This window comes from Monodelphis domestica, chromosome 1, assembly GCF_027887165.1.
Source record: "Monodelphis domestica isolate mMonDom1 chromosome 1, mMonDom1.pri, whole genome shotgun sequence".
In the NCBI taxonomy this organism is placed as follows: domain Eukaryota; kingdom Metazoa; phylum Chordata; class Mammalia; order Didelphimorphia; family Didelphidae; genus Monodelphis; species Monodelphis domestica.
The window spans coordinates 707,675,590-707,695,186 of NC_077227.1; the positions used below are offsets into that span (position 1 = coordinate 707,675,590).

At 37.9% G+C, this 19,597-nt stretch overlaps 1 long non-coding RNA gene across 1 annotated transcript in view; it reads left to right on the forward strand.

The window, feature by feature from the left end:
• The window catches only part of LOC130456337 (uncharacterized), a 63,475-nt gene extending 50,895 nt beyond the window's left edge, over positions 1-12,580 (forward strand). Inside the window, exon 2 of the long non-coding RNA XR_008915027.1 lies at positions 1-12,580. This exon is cut by the window's left edge and continues 22,069 nt beyond it. This is a non-coding gene — a long non-coding RNA (uncharacterized LOC130456337).
• Positions 12,581-19,597: the final 7,017 nt, after the last annotated feature.

Here is a 19,597-nt window from a genome sequence, read left to right on the forward strand (position 1 = left end):
TCTAGACTGTAAGCTCCCACTCCTTACATACGTAGAATAAGACTCAAGGATTTGGCAGCTGAATCTAACTCAGGCCCCTGACAGCCTGGACCTATGGGTGCTGGGTTGGCTCCCTGTATGCTCTAGGAGCAACTGCTTTCTTTTAAAAAAATTTATATTAAAATCAGGCCTCAGACACTTCCCAGCTGTGTGATTCTGGACAAGTCACTTGACCCCCATTGCCTAGGCCTTAGCACTCTTCTGTCTTGGAGCCAATACACAGTATTGACTACAAGATGGAATGTAAGGGTTAAAAAAATCTTTACACATACACAAACTATATATGTATATATCATATATGTGTGTATATTTTGTATATGCATATATAGGCACATATATATATTTTTATGAAATTAATAAACACCAAATAAATGGGTTTTTCCACATACATAAGAGCACAGAAAAAGTGGATCATACATGAAACTGCTCCAACTACATAGAACTTGTTTTTCTTTTTAAGAGTATAATCAATTCAACAAGTAGCTTTCCAAGCTATTCAATTTCTCCCTGCTTCTTCTTGACTTTTCTCTTGATCTATTCTTGGCATTTAAAGAAAAAGATGCTTCAGGGGCAGCTAAGTGGCACAATTGGTAGAGTGGCAGGGCCTGGAGTCAAGAAGATGTGAATTCAAATTTGCCCTCAGACACTTCCTACCTGTTTGACTCTGGGCAAGTCAACCAATTCAATTTGCCTAGCCCTTGCTCTTCTGCTTTATAGTTTTTACTAAGATAAAAAGTCAGGGTTAAAAAATGCTTCAAAGATCCTCTTTTTTCCATTTGTTTTTGTTTTTCCTAGTCTATCTCTTTCTCTACTTACCTTCCTACCTGCTTATTTGCCTCTTTTTTTTTTCCTAGAAAAAAAGAGAAAGAAAGTTTCTGAGTCCATTTTCACTTACTCGAACCTTGGAGTTCTTCAGGTTTTTAATGAAAAAGTTGGCAGGGATGTGAGTAGTGAGAAGGCGTGGTTCAGGTATTTTGATCCACTCTTTCTGAAAGGTAAAGTTTTCAATCAAAGGGGCCCGAGTAAAGGTAGGAATGTTATTTTGGTTCTGCAAGTCCTCCTTGTTGAGCATAAGGCTCAGAATCTGCTGCATCCAGTGTGTGCCTGTTAAAGAAAGGAAAGAAGTATGGTTGTGAAGGTTGAACCTCTCACTATAGCCAAAGACAGAGGTGAGGTGAGGGAAGGAGACACAATTTCACTCATTTCTTATTCCCCAGGAGTTGACGACCACCACCTCCATTGCTTGTCCTCAAGCACAATTCTAATGGAGGCAAAGTTGGCCTTCAACATATCCCTATTTCTTCCCCCATCCATTGATTTCTCTAGTTTGTTTGCTGTCCCCAGCTGCCCAGAGTCCTGACCCCAATGTCCCATTCAGTCTTATTCTTTCAAATTAGCACTGGTACTCCAGGTCTGGGCAACAGAAAATGGGCATTTCATTATGTGAAGATCAGACATTTAACCAAGAGTATCTTCAGTGTGGATAAAGGCCCACTTGGCAATTCTCTATCTGATAAGTCAGGACCCCTGAAGGGGGAATTCCTCTCTGTTTCTAGAAAAGATCGAATTATTGTCCTCTCCCCTCAAAGAATCCCATTTCATTCAATATGTCACTCAAAGAGGATTCTCTCTAATGTATCTGTGGGAAGAACTACATTGATTTGTGGAGATGAGTGATCAAGGAGGAAGGAGATAGAGCTATGGTAGGAATAGTCATCTAAAACCTGATTGTTAAATCTATGTTACCTGATTTGGGGTAGGAAACCAGCAGGATATCTGTGTCTTGGAATTGGAATTTGCTAGCAAAGTGCAGGTTCTCTTTAGAAAAAAATGCTACTGGCAAGGGAATGCCCTCAAAGACTTCCATAACCTTAGTTTTCTCCTTGCTAGTTGCTTCTCTGCAGGGAAAAGAAAGCCCAATATAAATGTTAGTGAAATTATATTAAAGGATCTACTACTTGGGGAAAGTCTCTAATGCTGGCAATTCTAACTCTCTAATTCCCTGGTAAGAAGATGAGTTCCAGAAGAGCCAGTCTCCTGGAAGAGAACAGCTGCCAGTTCTGGGGGAAAGTGTTCTAAGCAGCCAAATGTGTTCCTTGGTCTGCCCTCTGCTGAGTTAGAGATTCTTAATGTTGCTGCCCTTGAAGTAAAAGGTCTACACACAGTACTTCACTTAGCATGCCTGATCTGGGAGTAGAGTTGGGAAAAGGATGTGTTTAACAAGAATTTGCAGAGAAAGCAGTGCTGAATTCAGTGCCAAGTGGAGAGACCCTCCTCTAGCCTCCATTTAAGAACAGTGCCCAGACCAGCCATCTCTTCATTTCCTACCCAACTGTGTTCATTTACATCTCTTCATTGTATTACCTTTAACCTCATCATCAGGCAAAATCATACCAACTTTGATACTCTTACCTCATCATTGCCTTCTCCCCCTGGAAACTCCATGATTAGATTCAAACTTCCATTTTACAAGGGCATCAGGCCCAGACATCACTTCATTTCCTACCCAGTTGCATTCCTTTGGACCTTTCTATCTCCATGCATTCTGCCTTATCAGATACCTTCCCTTCTTGCCCTCCTATTTTTAGTTTCCTCCATTGTATGTTCTTCCTCTATTAGACTATCAACTCCTCGAGGCCAAGGACTTTCTTTTTCATGCCTCAAATAGAGTGGGCACTTAATAAATGTTTATTAATAGATGAAGCTTCAGGTCTTACCTCTCTGTCCTCCTCCACATAGGATGGGAAGGGATTTGGGGAGAATTACACAGAGCTGAGAATCTGAATAAGGGAAGGTTAAGAATAAAGAAAGAAAATATGTATTGATTAAATGTTTACTATGTGCCAAGTCATATGCTAAAGCCTTTAGAAATATCATACCATGTAATCCTCACAATCACCTTGAGGCAAGAGATTCTATTATAATTCCCCCTTTTAGGTGAGAAAACTGCAGGTAGATAAAGGTGAAGAGACAAGGTCATTATATTAATGAAATGAGAGAATTGGAAGGAAAATGCACTGAAACCCAGAGAAAGGATGTGAGCAGGTAGATGAGATAGTGCATAAAACAGTGAACTTGGAGTAAAAAAGACTTGAGTTGGAATCATATTTCAGACACTTAGCTCTTGGCTTTGGGGACAATGAACCTTTCTCAGCCTCAATTTCTTCATGTATAACATGGGAATATTAAATAGCACCTACATAGGTTTGTTGTAAGGGCTAAGTCAAGAAGCATTTGTTAGCATTTACCATGTATCCGGTCATGTGTTAAGCTCAGAGGATGTAAAGAAATACAGTGTCATCATCATCATCATCATCATCATCATCATCATCATCATCATCATCATCATCATTAGCACCAGTAAGGAAATCCAGAGTCCAAATGGTGGAGCCAAGATGGCCAAGTGAAGTCAGCATTTTTTCTGAACTACCCTAATATGTTCCTTCTTCAACAACTTAAACAACACACCAGACTGAATTCTGAGTGGAAAAGTAAATAACAAAATCACCGTGAGTCATTTTTTCTAGCCCAGGAAAGCTTAGGAAGATAGAGAGTTCTATAGGTGGGTGATGATTGAGAACACAGCACAGAAAGTGGAAAATGTGGGGCAAAAGCAGTGCCCAGGGACTGTACGAAGACTGAACAACCAAGTCAGAAAGAGATTCCAAGGGACTACAGTACTGTCTGAAGGCACAAGACCAAGCACCAATAGGGAGCTCTGTTGCCTATTACCCAATTAGAGGTTACAGTTCAAGGGTAGAAAGAAATGGTCAAAGTCAATAGAGAGCAGGGCATCACTTGCGTGAGGACTAGAGCACAGACCGTGAGGGCAGTGACCCAACCTCTCTATTGCACCATACTGAAAGCCCTGAAATTTATATTGGGCTGTGAAAGCAACAAAAGGACATAAAGTACAGAAGCTTAGGTCATACATCCACTTTTACACACACATTCCCATCCTGTGCTCCTGGAGTACCCGTTAAGTGGTGGCACCACAAAGCACAGTGTTGCTCACGTACAGTACTACTTCTGGTGACATAATCCTTTGTGTGGCACTTTGTTCTGAGAGTAACTGAATCAGAACGATGCCGTGAACAATGGATTATGTGACTGCACAATGGAAGATGTGAGTGGTGACCTGGGGGAGGAGATTCTGCACTTTGTATACTGTTGCCTGGTATAGTGGTGGCAGTGATGTACAAGGTGTGACAGGCTCATCACAGCCAGCACTGCAGCCTCTGTTGTCCCAGACAACAGTATATAGTGTCACAGGCCCAGCACCACCTCCAGTATTGTATACAGGCAAAGGATAGTGGTAATTTGGCCCTCCAATAGTCTAACGGACAGTGAACTGGCCCCCTGTGTAAAAAGTTTGGGGATTCCTAGTGACTAGGAGTTGATCAGAGTTCAATTCTAACATAACATTGTGAAGATTAGATTTGGCTCTCCTCTGATTAAACAATGAAGGTAATTAGCTTTTCCTTTATTATGAAGATTAAATTGTAATCCCCTGTCTATTTTTAGATTCTAATCCCTAAAATGTAAACCCAGGACTTAAAGTAGACCTACCCATTTTAACCACAAAAAGTTATGAACTAACCACAAAAAGATGTGAACTAATCACAAAAGGTATGAACACCCATTTCATACACTGAGTGGGAAGACTGTGATTGACGTGTGACAGAGCAGGCAGTCCTGGAGAGGAACATCTCCTGTGATTGGTAGATGTAAAATTTAGGGGAGGTGACATAAGAGAAAAAGGTTTTTAAATAGTGGAAACAGACACACAGAGAATTTCAATCAGTCACTCAGGCTTAGAGTGAAGATCAATCAGTCACTCAGACTTGGAGTGAGGAATCATTAGTCACTCGAAGTTTATTCCATTTATTTATTCCATTTGCTGAAATAAAAGACCAAAACAAATCTTCCTTTCCCCCTGCTTTAAATTGTATCAGCTTCCTAGTTTTTTTTTAATTATTTTGAAACACTACCCTAAGTGTGTGTAAAGTGATTGAATTCTAGCTTGCCTTGTCCAGAGGATATTAATATGCTAGACTGGTTGAGATTTAGCCATATTCTCTGGCTTGTTTTTATTATTAACATGATGTACTAAAATTAGATCCTTTTGAGATAAAAACTAGGTATTATGTAAAATATGGTAACATTGACATTGAATGACTAATAAATGATTGAATAAAAAAAAAGAATTTGACTGGAAGACAAACTCTCAGATGGAGTAAAGAGAGACTCTTGGACTTGGAGTGAAGAGAGACACTTGAGCAGAGACTGGAAGACAGACACTCAGACTTGGAGTGAAGACACTTGGCTGTTGAACTGGACCCCTAGAGGAGCTCATGCAGGAGACCTCAGACTGCTTTCATTTTGGATAGTCGCTGTGGTGAGTGTAAAAGCTGACTTCCTTCCTTGCCCTTTCTGGAGGTGTGACCCTCCGAGAAAGACCCATCGTCTTAAGACTCCTTTCCTCTGACTGGTGCCTTAGAATTTCTAACTAGTTCAGAGGAAGCTGAAGATCTCTGTCTGTCTGTCTGTCTGTCTGTCTGTCTGTCTGTCTGTCTGTCTGTCTCCCTCCCCCTTAATATCTTCCCTCTATTGTAAAGTAAACTATATAAATTACATTTTACTTTAGTAATTCATTTTGGGAATTAGTCATTAAATCCCTAGTGACCACCAATTAAATCTATTGAGTCCAAGTAACTATAAATTTAACAATATTTGGATGACCATTTCAGTTGTGATGAAATCCCCTCAATCAAATAAAAAATTAATCGGAAACTAAATAATCTAATTCTTCACAAGAATGGCTCAAAGAACAATCATAGAACCCATCACTGATTTAATTAAATGGTTGATAATGAGGAGACAATATATCACAATTTAATGGAGACCTCCAAAGCAGTACTTAGGGGAAAATTTTTATCCTTGAATGTTAATATAAATTAAATGGAGAAAAAGTAGGTCAATTAATTGGGCACACAACTATGAAAAATGTAGTATTCCAGTATATTAGCATCTTGAAAGTATTATTGGTGGATTGATATTGTATCTTATGTGTTCATATATCAGAGTCATGGTCACCCAATTTTGACTATTGTATTTCCAAGTCTTCATTCCAAAGAACAAAAGAATTCCTGAAAAGAACATTATTTGCCATGGGGTCCTAGCTTCCATCTTGTTAGACCACATTCCTTACCAAGTCATATGTTTGATTAATCTCCTCACATTAATGTGATTGTCAATTGAGTCAATGTTAAAACCTATGCCATGTCACATGTTCATTAGCTACCTCCCGCTCCACATTCCTAAATTCTCCAATAAAAGTTTGGGGACATGTTTAGAGCCCTCTATCAATAGCATTAGAAGAGCACACATGATTGAGCCCATGTTTTTTAACTCCTTGTTTCTGAGTCTTTATTCCTTTGTCACTATCTCTCTCTCTCAATCTCTTTCTCTCCTTGATCCATTTCTCCTCAGTTTCCAATCTCCTTCTCAGGTGTCCACCCATGAAAATATTAATATTTAGCTGCAAAATTTTATTAAAAAACTAGATAATGAATAAATTAAAAATGCCCAATTAATGACTACATTAGAAATCCTAAAAAATTGAAAGTAAAAGAACCATTGAGCTAATCAATGAGACTAGGAGTTGGTTTTATGGAGTAAAATAAAATAGAATATTGGTTAATTTGATTAAAAAAGGAAAGAAGAAAATCAAATTACAAATATCAAAAGCGAAAAGGGTAAAGTCGCCTCCAATGAAGAGGAATTAAAGCAATCATTAGGAGCTATTTTGCTCAATTATAGGACAGTAATTCTGATAATATAGGTGAAATAAATGTAACTGATGCAGTGTGAAAGGAGCAGAACCAGTAAAACATTATACCCAGGGATTGATACACTGTGGTATAATCTAATGTAATGGACTTCTCTGCTAACAGTAATGCAAGGATCTAGAACAATTCTGAGGGACCTGAGAAAGAACACTATCCACATTCAGAGGAAGAACTGTGGAAATAGAAACACAGTAGAAAAACAACTGCTTGATCACATGGTTTGATGGGGATATGATTGGGGATATAGACTCTAAACGATCACCCTAGTGAAAATAACAATAACATGGAAATAGGTCTTGATCAATGACATGTGTAAAACCAAATGGAATTGCACAATGGCTACAGGAGGGGGTGGGGGTAGGAGAGAGAAGGAACATGAATCTTGTAACCATGGAAAAATATTTCAAATTAATTAATTAAACAAAAATTTCCAAATATATTAAAAAGAGAAGAATGTTGGAAATAGTTATTACATGTAAATGGAGAAAAATAAAATAAAATATAATTAAAAAGTAACAAGTTGGAACCTCAGTTTAAAAAATAGGCTCATAAGAGGCAAATACAGTAGAGGAGAAGATTGGGGTGCAGATGGCTAAGTTTGAACCTTACTCTCATTGGAACTAGCTCAAAATGAGAATAACACCCACATAGTTGGCTAAAGAAAACTATCTTACCCTATAGAGACTAGGATGGTAGAGAGAATAAGGAAAGAGGGCCCTAAGGAGGGTGAATTGGGGAGGAGAGGTCACTGAAAACCAAACATCTATGAAGGGAGCTGCTAGGTAGCTAGGTGGCTCAGCGAATTGAGAGCCAGGCCTAGAGGTGAGAGGTCTTGGGTTCAGATCTGATCTCAGAAATTACTAGCTGTGTAATCTTGCACAAGTCACTTAACTCCCTTAGCACTCTTTTGTCTCAGAACCAATACACTGTACTGTTGCTATGATGGCAGGTACATGTTTATTATTATTTTTAAATAATCTGTGAAAAGGGAGAAGCTAAAAAGAGAGAGAAAAAGAAGAATAAGTAGGGAAAAATAAGATGGAGGGAAACATAATTAGTAATCATAATTGTGAATATGAGTGGGATGAACTCACCCATAAAATGGAAAAGGATAGAACAGTAAATTAAAAAACATTATGCCACTATATGCTATCTATAATAAATTGAAACTGAAAATAGGAAGGTACAACAAATAAGTAAGAGAATACAGTAGAAGCTACTGTGCCTCAGCTAAGGGAAAAAACCCAGCAACTATGGTAGCAATTATAATCTCACACAAAACAAAAGTAAACATAGATCTCATCAAGAGAGAAGGAAGGAAATTACATCATGATAAAAGGCACCATAGACAATGAAACAGTATCAATTTTTAAACACCTATGCACCAAATGGCATTGCATCCATATTCCCAAAGGAAAAGTTATATGAATTACAGAAAGAAATAGATAGAAAAAGTAATTAGTGGGGGACGTCAACCTTCCCCTCTCAGAAGTATATAAATCCAACCAGAAAACAAAGAAGGAAAAAGTTTAGGAGATAAATAGAATTTTGGAAAGGTTGGGTATTAGAGACTTCTGTAGAAAAATGAATGGGAATAGAAGGGAATATGCACTTCCCAGCTGTGTGACCCTGAGCAAGTGACTGGGGGGCACTTGACGCCCATTGCCTAGCCCTTACTGATCTTCTGCCTTAGAACCAATACACAGTATTGATTCCAAGACAGAAGGTAAGGGTTTAAAAAAAAAGGAGGAGAGAGACATATAATAGAAACCTGTTGGTATCTTAATGAGGGTAATACACCCTTTTAGGAAAAAGCAATTGAAAGGAGAGTAAATTATCAAAAATGTAGTGTGTTATTGAGGGTAAAATAGAGCATTAATGAGGACTAACAAAAATTGAATTTGCTAAATGAGAAGGGAAAAAGGAGTTACAAATAAGCTCTTTAATCACAGGTAGAGGTTGTAAAAAATAGACTCGAATACAGGACTACAATCCCCACGAGCCTTTGATCCACTTCCCCAGAATGCCTTGTAATCTCACCTGGGCCAAGATCGAGAGGGTATTTAAACTGATTCAAAGGCTTTTGAGGGTCTCTCTCTTGGGTCTTTTGGACTTCTGTTTTGCAGCAGGCGCGTCTCTTGCGTGATGTGAGGTTATTTTGTCTAGGCCTCTGGCCTAGGCACATGTTTCTTACTTGTATATTCTTTAATCTTTAACCTTTAATAAACCTCTAAAAAATATAATACTGCTTGCAGAGAGAAACTCATTTCTGCCTCAGATGCCTCAGTCTCCCCATCTCCCCTAAATTTTAATCTTTACAGTTTGGCGACCTAATGGGGAAAAAAAAACCTCAATCTTCTGAATTCTTTTCTGATCTTTAGTTCAACTTTTAATATCTAGTACCTAGAAAAAAAATTTTTTTTGAGCCATATCTCTCTGGCCAAGGTTTTCTACCCTCGCAAAGCTGCTACAGGCTCCAGACCTGCGGCCCACCCTGCCTGGCTCAGCCCCGCCGCTTCCTGCCTGTAGCCTGCAGCCCTGATCGTCCTCACCTGGTACCTGGTCCCGGCCTTGCCCACCCCGACAGCCGCTCCTGCTCCTGGCCTATTTCTGCGCCCCAGACCCAAGAGCGTGACCCCAGCCGGCTCATCACCCAGATCCTTGGAGCAGATCGCTCAGGACTCATTGCGACCAGCTGGTAACAGTATTGGCCACGTGGGTGGAGGGGAGAGAAGAGAGGGAAAGGAGACCGGGTAATTTTCCCTTAGGCTAAGCCTCCACGTGGCTGGGGGTTTTGACCACAGGGGGATCAGAGAGGGGAAAGAGAGAAAAGACTAGAGAGAAGAAACAGATCTTTTCAAACAGAAACCTAAAAAGCAATGGGCTGTTTAAAAGGATTTCTGACTCTTCTGGCAATTTCATTGATTTTACCTGCCTGTCAGGGAGCAGACTCAGCCCAAAGATTCAACTTTAACTTTGGGGAGGAAAATGGGTGGCCCAGCAAACTGGAAGCCAGGCCCAGGGACCGGAGGTCTCTAGCTAAAATCTGGCCTCCGATGCTTCCCAGCTATGGGGCCCTGGACGGATCCCTTGAACCCCATAGCCTAGCCTTTACGACTCTACCTTCGGACAATAGACATTTAAATGGATAATTAAAAACAAACAAACAAACAAACAAAAAAAAAAACCCAAGGAACTTTGAAGAGACTAAAGGCTATATTCTAAGGCATTTCAGATTCCAATGGTTTATAAAAAAATCTCTGTATTCTATTGCATTGTTTTGTTTAAGATATAACTTTGTGATTTTAAGTTCATATATTACTGGATTGAATATTATTCTGTGAACTGAAGGTTGATTGAATTTATTTTGAATGTACTGAGTTTTAAAATTCTGTTGTTTTTCCCCTATAACTGTTGAACAAATATTATTGTGAATAAGCCCATATATGAAAAAAAACAGCCTTTTTCTATTTTGCTGAGGATAGATGGACTTCAGAACTGGTTATAATTGTATTAACAACCTTTGGAATTTTAATGTGCTAAATACCTCAAATGATTTGATTTTAAGGGTTTTTTAAATATGATTTTTGGAATTTTTTTTAACAATCTGGTTATTTTTGCCTGCCTCAACCATGAGGTAAGGCCCATTAGCTGAAGGGAAATACATTTTATAAACCCCAACCTTCCCACATGTGAATGGAAGTTGGGCAGTTAATCTCAGGGCATTTGTATCCCTATAAGCCTCCAAGAAAAAGGAGCACCCCTTTATTTATGCTCTTCAGCTCACTATTTTACTTCTACCAGAATGATATATAGATTTCTTGATTATGTTCTAAACCCAAGATGAGTTTTACTTTGTTTTAAAAAATATGTTTAAATACCAAGGTTGAAGGATTGCTATGTTTGTAAAAATTGTGACAAATGTCCATCAATTCATAGGTTTTAAAGATGTCATACAGCAACTTATGTGAAATATGAAATTGTGTTTGTTTGCTATTGTAATTAATTGGGCTATTGAGAATTTTGGGGATTTTGATATCTACATATTTGTACTACTGTATTTTTAAAGATGAAAAAATTGTTAACCTTGTTCAATTCATTTGCCTTCTACTCACAGTGATCATGGCCAGATACAAAGAGGAAATGGATCTCATTTTTTGGTGAGAAAGCCTTGCATTTTATATTTTCTTAACTGACACAGAGTGTCAATGATTATAAGCTATATTTTTGAATTTTTTAAAGCTCTTTTATTATTATATTTTTCTTGCATGTGCAATATACTTTTTCAGTTTTTTTAAAATTATTTTTTCTCTCCTTTTTATATTTGAAGCACATGTCACCAGTATTAAGATTTTCTTTAACCTTTTGATTTTTAAGTTTAAGATACATTTGCTAATACATGCCCTAAAAGGCTTGTGACTATAAAAATGATGCCACTAATTATTTAAATAAATTATGGGACTTTGCTTAATGATTCTGTCTGATTCTAGGACAAGATATACACACAAGAGCCATTGCATAGGGCCAAAGAAAGGCAAATCTAGGATGGATTGATGCACTTCTAGGCCAATACAAAGGTCTTGAACCTAGTGTGAAGACTCGAGGTTACTATGTTTAACATGTGTTAAGACATAGGATTTCCTTGTATCCACTCTCACCCTGAAGATACTCACAGACGAGTATCCCCAAAACCTTGGCTCCTACTTGGCTTCTATAATCTGGTCCCCTTTTCTGCCTTTCATAGTGTGGTACCTTTCTGTAGTCCTGGCTACTGACTGGGTAAATGCATCATTACTTAGATAATTTTGATTGGGCCCTGATTGAAGGACCTGATATAGATTTATTTTTCTTTACTTGGAATTTTTACACATAAGACTTTGATAGTCTATATTTTCATCTAGAAATTTTTCTTTTCTTTTGGATTTTCTGATGTCTTTTTAACATCTCTTGCCAATTGATTCATATACCTCATACCTCAGCCATGCGTCCCTAACTGATTCTGAATCTTTCAATCACCCACAACATGGGGGAATGTAAAAAAAAAATATCATTATTTAAATTGCAAAGTTTAAATTCCTTTTGAGAAGAATTTTAGGTAAAGAAGATGCTACCTCTCTGAATCCAGAACTGAACTGTTGGGGAAGCCACCATGAAGAAGCCGCCAGACCACAAGTTGCACAAAATTGAACTTTGGGTGTGGTTGATTGAACATTTATTTGTATGTATACTTTTATGCCAAAGGGGACTGCCTCCTAACGGCTTTTTGTCAATGTGTTCAGCAATTATTGGTTTTATTCTTTTTTCTCTTATCCTCACACTATTGTAATCTTTTAAGTTTATTATGTTTTTATGATCCTTTTGGGGAAAAAATTAATTTTTCCAAAAATGATCACACGGGGTGGGGGATGTAAAAAATAGACTCGAATACAGGACTACAATCCCCACGAACCTTTGCTCCACTTCCCCAGAATGCCTTGTAATCTCACCTGGGCCGAGATCGAGAAGGTATTTAAGCTGATTCAAAGGCTTTTGAGGGGCTCTCTCTTGGGTCTTTTGGACTTACATTTTACAGCAGGCACCTCTCTTGCATGATGTGAGGTTATTTTGTCTCGGCCTCTGGCCTAGGCACATGTTTCTTACTTGTATATTCTTTAATCTTTAACCTTTAATAAACCTCTAAAAAAATATAATATTGCTTGTAGAGAGAAACTAATTTCTGCCTCAGAGGCCTCAGTCTCCCCATATTCCCTAAATTTTAATCTTTACAAGGTTAGAGAAAGGCCAAAGAATGACACTACGACAGTTTAGCCCAGATTTGATGGCCTTATTTGAACCTCTGAATTATGCAGGGGCTTCCCTCAGGATTCCCAGATAGTAGCATCCCCTGACTCTACTCAGGTCCAGGTAAATAGTGATGGGAGCCATCTATTCAGAAATCATTCATCTTGATGAATAATTTGATAGCCTCATAAGGACTACCTTTGTTACTGACTCTAACATCTACAATAGGTGTGAATTCAGGTTAAAATAAAATCCAGTTCCAAAAAATAAAAAATAAAAAAATCTCAGAAGGTATTTGACATTCATACCTGAAAGGAAGACCTTCGAAAAAGTTGCAAGTAAATCCTTAGTATTCAGCCTCAAATAGGAAAGTCTTGTTGGTAACTGTAAACTATCTGAGTGTCACCAATAATGTAAGTAGACTCTATACATTTAATTCTATTTTTGTGTAAGTGCTAGAAATCATAATAGGTGTGTCCCTAATTCTAGCCAAATAAGTATAAGAAAAGGGAGAAATAGCTGAGGTAAGGGAGATTGGAAGTAGAAGAAGTGGGTATTAAAAACAAGAAGTGGGGATTTGAGACAGCAGTAGTAGTATACTTGCTGATAAGACAAAAGTGAAATAAAGAGAATTTAATAAAGTGGCAATCCACAATAATTTAAGTAAAAGGAAATATAATATTTAAGCAGAGAAGTAGTATACACAGTCAGACGTCCTAGTTCCTCAAAATGAGTCACTTACAAATTCAGTTCTTTAAGGATGGGCTAGAAAAAAGTTCAGTCCAACCATCTGAGGAAGTTCCAAGGAGATCCACACAGAAAAAAAGTAAATAATAATTACTGTCTTATTTTTTTTTAAAAAAAGGCAACCAAAGGCAGGTTTTTCCTTAAAAGGTTGTAAATTTATAGATTTCTGTTGTCAATCCAATCTCTGATCAGTAGGCTAGTTGCTTTACAAATTAGAGATTACTTTTTAGCAAATAAGGAAAACACAAGTCAAGTCTCATTTTGTTTGACCAGGATGGAAGCTATTCATGATAATGATCTGAAAAACCTTTTAAATGTTGCAGCTTAGATTATGATTTTTTTTAAACCCTTACCTTCTGTCTTAGTGTCAATACTGTGTATTGGCTCCAAGGCAGAAGAGTGGTAAGGGCTAGGCAATGGGGGTCAAGTGACTTGCCCAGGGTCACACAGCTAGCAGGTGACTGAGGCCAGATTTGAACCTAGGACCTTCCATCTCTAGGCCTGGCTCTCAATCCACTGAACTACCTAGTTGCCCCCTAGATTATGATTTTTTAAGGTTAAATAAGAGGATTTATCCATCAAAATTCATTCAACTAATTTATTCAATTATTCAAAAATTCAATTAAGAATGTCACTAGGGGGCAGCTGGGTAGCTCAGTGGATTAAGAGCCAGTCCTAGAGATGGGAGGTCCTAGGTTCAAATCTGGCCTCAGCCACTTCCCAGCTGTGTGACCCTGGGCAAGTCACTTGACCCCCATTGCCTAGCCCTTGCCACTCTTCTGCCTTGGAGCCAATACACAGTATTGACTCCAAGACGGAAGGTAAGGGTTTAAAAAAAAAAAGAATGTCAGTATTCTTACTAGTGAAATGTATAACTTATAGCATTAAACAAGAGATTTATTTTATAGGCATAACAGTTCAGCATATATTTAAAATCTTCATACACGAAGAAGTTAAAGAAATTTCAAAGACTTTACCTTTCATTTAACTTTTTTATCATTCATTCTTAAACCTTCAAAAATACAAACTTGAATCTTTCTCTACCTGATTTTCCCCTTCACAGTCCAAGATCTACTGTCAGGTGACAGACAAACATTCAGGGGTCCCGGAGGGGTGAGGAGAATGAGATGTGGTGAGGAGGATGACACATGTCACGAAGGCCACTGAAGATGGTCAATCAGAGGCAAAGTTTCTTTCATCTCAGCTAGTATTTTATAGGGAAATGTTACATAAACTAAAGGATTAGGTAATCCTTTTGCATAGACAGGGATTAGTAATGATTTACAATTTTAGCACAATGACTCACTGAAACTTAGAGTTTTCTGTAGGATAATAATTCAATATTTCAATATGTAACCATCTAACAACATTTCTCAGAACTCTTGCACCAGTGATTTTTTGGAAAGATATTCGTATCTTGAAAGACGTTGGATTAAGTTCTCATGCTGGAGGGAAGCTACAAATCTGACACTTCTAGGTTATGACTGTGATTTTACTGGGACCTATTCTCACTATTGGGGGCTACAATCTACCATATGAAGGAACTACCATTTCAGTCTTTTTATGTGATCACACATAGACATTTTCTTTACAGCTTCATCTATAAGAGTGGTAAAGTGCATATCTACAATAAAAGAGTAAATAGGAGCATGATGAGCTATTATGCTCAGGCTTATATGAAAATTTTGCAATAGTTCACGTGACTTTATTGCATGGCAGTGTATAATATAGTTTGGAAGTCCCTCAAGTGCAATGAAAATGAACAGAAAAACTTACTTCTAAATTACATCAGAACAGAAATTTGAACATAGTGATGACCTGCCAAAAATGATCAGAGATTTGAAATATAACCAAAGAACCATCACACACAGGAATAGGAAAACAAACAGTATGGTTTATATACATAGATGGTGCCTTAGCAGCACAGAAAGCTGAAACTTCTCTGAGAATCTTCTCAAACTAACCACAAAATAGTTCCTCAAAATGAATACTGGAGGCACAGAACCAATAAGAGGAGGGAGTGAAGTAACTCTCCCACAGAAAACAGCTTGAAAGGTAGGCAGAGGTGGTCTATTTCACAGGGTGATAGGAGTACAAGAAGTAAAACTACACAGAGGAGTGCAAGTGGTTTACCCTCAACCTACTGAGCTGGGTTCTAAACCTAGGCATAAGCCAACTTCAAGAATCCTGGACCCTGCCTATACCAACAGCAGAGGATCCCACCCCCCACCACTTGAAGTCCCAAGTTCTGGTACAAGACAGTACTGAGGCACCATGTCCATGAATCTGGGACCATTCAAGCTTGTGGTGAAGTCTTAAACCCAGGGCAAAGTAGTTCATAGTTCTTCGAGTTCTGCAAATCTCTGCAGTCCCTAGAGAAGACTGAATCAGCAGCTTCCAGAGATCTCACTCCACAAAGGATGTAGTCAATTTTGTTGAGTAGGTGATTCTTCATTATAAACATAGTTACTTTGCCTTCTTGAATATCATATTCCAAGCCTTCAAGTCTTTAATGTAGAAGCTTCTAAATCCTGTGTAATCCTGACTGGGGCTCCATGATATTTTCATCATTTCTTTTTGTCTGCATGAAGTATTTTCTCCTAAGCCTGGGAGCTCTTCAATTTGACTATAACATTTCTAGGAGTTGTCATTTGGTGATTTCTTTCAGGATGTGATCTGTGCATTCTTTCGATTTCTATTTTACCCTCTTGTTCAAGAATATCAGGGCAGTTTTCTTTCATAAATTTTTGTAATGTAATATGTAGCCTTTTGTTTTCATCATGACATTCAGGTACTCCTATAATTCTTAAGTTGTCTCTCGTGAATCTATTTTACATGTCAGTTCTTTTTTCAATGAAATATTTCAAAATTTCTTCTATTTTTTCATTCTTTTGATTTGATTTGATTTTTTCTTAATGTCTCACGAAGACATTAGTTTTTATTTCCCCAATTCCATTTTTTATTTTTACATTTCTCTTGTCTATTTATTACATTTTTTTTATAGTTACATGATTTTTGTCATTTCCTTCCCCCTCCTGGAGCTGCCAACCAATTCCACTGGGTTATACATATATTATAACTCAATTCCTTTTTCCATAATATTATTTTGTAATAATTCTCAAAATCGCAAATCATATACCCATAGAAATAATGGATAAATTATATGTTTTTTTCTGGATTTCTACTCCCACAGTTCCTTCTCTAGATGTGGATATCATTGTTTTTCATAAATCTCTCAGAGTGGTCCCGGATCACTGCATTGCCCAGTTCTAATTTTTAAAGAATGAATTTCTTCCAAGATCTTAATCCTCCATTTTCATTTGGTACATTCTACTTTTCATGGAACTATTTTCTTCATTGGATTATTTTTTTGGCTCTTTTTCCATTAGGTCAATTCTGTTTTTTTAAAAACTCTTTTTCTCATTGGATTTTTCCCCTCTTTTTCCAACTGACCAATCTTGGTTTTTAAGCTATTGTTTCATTTTTATGTTACTTTCATTTTGTGAAGATTAAATTACCTTCCCTGCCCATTTTTTAGATTTAATCACCAGAAGTGTGAATACCCCATTCACATTTGAGTAGGGGAGGTCTGTGAACCACATGTGCAATAGTGGGTGATGAATCAGAATCAAACTGAATGCTCCCAGGCCAGTCCTAAGCAAAGCTTTAGCTGTAATTCGTAGATGTAAAAGTGGAGGAAGACACAGAAAGTGATGCAAAAGAAAGTGTCTTTAAAAGGGAGTTACAATGGTCCTCCCTCAAAATAAAAAATATCTAGAGTCAGAAAATGAGAATAAAGAAAAATATTTGGTTATTTTTTTTCCTTATGAGAAAGTCAGAGGCCCTAATGGCAAATGCAATACCTGGGTACAAAAACAGGCATTTTATAGCTTCCTAACACAATATCCTCCTTTCCCTCCACCTGTCCAACTCCTGCCTGGGGCTTGAACTTACAATCTAAACTTCTGTATTCCAACTTGGTTCACGTCATGGTGAGGTACAGAAAAAGTGTTATTTTAACACTCATAAGAGATAAGTAAAGAACTGAGTTGTTTATTGACCTTGAATCAGGGGCTTTAAAATTTTATCAATTTCTTTACTAGGCTTGTTCTGGAGTCTTTAGATAAATAAAAAGTCAACAAAAGGTCTTTGAAATTTAAAACAAACTAGTCATCCCTGTCTTAATTAGGCTCATTAAGAGTGATTTTGTCTTGAGGATATTGAAGGTATGGGCCAATTGTTTCCCTTTGAGAATCACACACTTTTATTTCACTCATGAGAAAATTGACTCTCTCTGCCTACCTGCTGCAGGGTTGGCCAGCCTCCCACAGGGGATGGGATCTTAGAGGTGGGACAGTGTTGGCAGAGTGATGACTGGGACACAGCTTTTGTATTCAACCCACAGTACAGGTTTCACATGATAAATTGCTCCATCTTGGCTGAGGCTTGGCTTTATCTTTTACCCTCATGGTCATACAACTACTTGGCATACAGTTTCATTTTCAACATACATATTTCCATAGATCCTAACTACAGGCTCAAAATCCAAGGAGATAATCCATAAAAACACTGTTACTAAGTGCGGGGTCAGTGTGAATCTTAAAACTGCTCAAACTCTACCTTCAAACATTTGGTTAAGGTTATTCCCCATTTAAACAAATAGAGATAGTTGATCAGGAATGTATTAGGAACTCTAACATTACTCCACCCATACTTACACATACTTTAGGGGAAGATAAATTTGTAAACTCCTTACTGAACAATGAAAAAGTACTTAACCCATACTTATAGTAAGGCAAAAGCCCTTAAGCTAGGTCTATTTTTAGATCTAATACAATGAAGGTCAAATTAATCACTAAAAGGTCAGTCAACTTTCAAGGGGCAACCTTAGCAAAGAGGTGTGAAGTACTCAGAAGATATAATCTACCAAGAGAAGGTGAGAACTAAAAACTAAGAATGGACAGTCCTGGAAAAAATGTCTACTGTGATTGGTAGATGTGAAAATTTAGGGGAGGTGACATAGGAGAAAATTTTCTTTAAAAGGAGGTCAGAAGGCCTCTGAAGTTAGTTCAGCTTGCTAAAGCTGAATTGGAGGTCAGGAGTCAGAGAAGGCTCTCTTTCAGTGGCTGTAAGAAATAGACTCGAATACAGGACTACAATCCCCACGAGCCTTTGCTCCACTTCCCCAGAATGCCTTGTAATCTCACCTGGGCCGAGATCGAAAAGGTATTTAAGCTGATTCAAAGGCTTTTGAGGGGTCTCTCTTGCCTCTTTTGGACTTCCGTTTTGCAGCAGGCACCTCTCTTGCGTGATGTGAGGTTATTTTGTCTAGGCCTCTGGCCTAGGCACATGTTTCTTTCTTGTATATTCTTTAATCTTTAACCTTTAATAAACCTCTAAAAAATATAATACTTCTTGCAGAGAGAAATTAATTTCTACCTGCCTCAGTCTCCCCATCTCCCCTAAATTTTAATCTTTACATGGATGAACTTAGTTCAGCTCTCTGAAGCTATACTGGAGGGTCTTTGTGAACAATGGAGTTTGTTTGGGACAAAATCTTGTGGTGAGTGACTAAAGACTGAATTAGTTTTCTCTCTAAGGGAGAAAGACCTAGGCCATTGGCCTAGGCCCAAGCCCCTTTCCTATTATTTCCTCTTACTCTGTCTCTCTCCCTTTCTTTAATTCCTTCATTTGTATTAATTAAAATCTCCATAAAACCCAGCTGACTTGGATATTTCATATTTGGGAATTTTTCCCATGGTGACCACTTATTTTTGATATAAAATCAATATGCTAAAATTATCTTTACAGTTTTAGCAATTCAAAGTTGTGAAACCATATTTTCCCGATTACATCAGAGGGTAGAATCAACATGACCCAGATTTAGGTTGGAGAATTCTGAGCACAGATTTGCCAAAAGTTTTAAGCCTAGAAAAGAGGGTCCTTTCTATGTAGGGACATGAGAATCCTTAGGTTTAATTTTGTGAGGGGGATCTCCTGATGATATTCTGGGGGGACAGAGTGGGACAACTGTATTAACCCTACAAGCATGTTGCTCTCATCTATTTTTCCTGGACCTGAGTAAGAGCAATTCCAATAATAAGAGGATGTTAGTGGGGGAAGTCACACGGGGGTGGGGGTGGGGGGATGAGTGAATGTTTCCATCCTTCCTAGGTGTC